This window comes from Hipposideros armiger, unplaced genomic scaffold (genome assembly GCF_001890085.2).
Source record: "Hipposideros armiger isolate ML-2016 unplaced genomic scaffold, ASM189008v1 scaffold_72, whole genome shotgun sequence".
Classification (NCBI taxonomy): domain Eukaryota; kingdom Metazoa; phylum Chordata; class Mammalia; order Chiroptera; family Hipposideridae; genus Hipposideros; species Hipposideros armiger.
Window position 1 is genome coordinate 2220046 of NW_017731422.1, and position 1657 is coordinate 2221702.

The window sequence follows — 1657 nt, forward strand, 5'->3', positions numbered from 1 at the left end:
TGGGCTCCCATAACATCTGAAGATTTTTTTCACCCTTGTCCTGCTCCACTGAGTACAAGCTGTGTCATCTGGGCAAGGGACCTCACTGCTGCGTGCCTCAGGTTCCACAGCTATGAACTTGGGACAAGGCTTCTGTGAGGACTCAGTCACTCGGAAAGTGCTAAGAACAGCACTGGACCTAACGAATGCTTGGATCCATCTGTTCCTGCCCACTGGGCTGTGGGTGCCTAGGAGGCAGCCCTGGTTCCCACTGTGTCATCAGCACCCAGCTCAAGGTCTTGCACACAGTAGGTGCTCAGGAGGGTTTGATGGAGGATCAAGGGTGAGATTGCTGTTTGCCGCCTCAGGGGCCTGCTATGTGAGCTCCTAGTTTGAAATAGCCAATTCCTGTCCACCCGCTGGCTGGCACTCTGCTCCCCCACACTTGGCCTAGCAGCTCCTGCAGTGCTGGGACTTGCGGACACCACATTTCACAAGTCTGCGGACCTGATCTACTAAGGCTAAGGCTAGGACTGCCCTGGCCTTCATCTCCACTATATTGGGCCCACCCTTCACCCACAGCCAACCACCAGGAAACATTAGCCCTCCAAGCCATGTTTGTAGGGCAGCTGGCATCTCTCACTCCAGGCCCGTTCGCTTCCTGTCCCTTGCTGGCATCCAGGCAATCTTTATCAGACTCTGTGCTGGGTTTGCTGTCCCCATGGTAGGTTGTTTCTGGTTGACAGTCTGCAGGCCTTTGTGGTACCCGTTTTCCCTCCGCTGAGCTCTCTTTCCCTCTAGGAGTTCTGTGACTCACTGTCTCATTTTTTGGGTCTCTGGTGGGTGGTGGATGGGCAGGAGGATGCCCCAGGGCTTTACGGGTCACCAGGTCACACTGATGAGAAAATAGGTCCAGAAAGGAGAGGTGACTTTCCTGGGGTTGCACAGCGAGCTAGTGACAGAACCAGGCCTGAGGTCCGGGTCTCCCAGCTCCTGCTGTACACACAGTATATACTCTGTGTGTGTGTGTGACCACATGGCTCTGTGGGCCTCTGGAGGGTGGGCTAGAGCGGTCACAGGAAATTTCTTAGAGAAGGTGAGTTTGAGTTGGGTCTTAGACGATGGATAGATTTGACCAAAGGGCAGGGACAGGGCTTTTTGGGGAGGACCTTGGACACTCCTGAGGGGAAAGGGACAGATGGGCTGGGGGCCAGCTCACTGAGATACTCAGCAGGACTTTTCAAGATCCCTCCCAGGCCGGTCACCTTGGGCAAACCTTATACCCTTCCTGAGCCTGTGTCCTCATCCACAAAAAGAACCACACCTGCTTTGTAGGGACTATTCATGATCATAGTATTAATTATAGTTGGCATTTACTGGATACTTACCAAGTGCCAGGCCCTGGGCTAAGTGAGCCCTTGACATACATTATCTCATGTAATCCTTACAGGAAACCCACACCTGATCTGAGCAAGCTGAGTAAATGTTTTAAGGCATATAAGTCATTTAGCATAATCCCAGGCACATAATAGCCACTCAATAAATTGTAGACCAATGACAACCAATAATGACGGTGGAATTTGGTCACCTGCTGTAGCCTTTCCTTGCCTCCTTCCCCCACCAGGGCAGCCTGACAAGTCCCTTTCTGGAAGCAGCTGTCCTGGAATCTTCCTCCTCC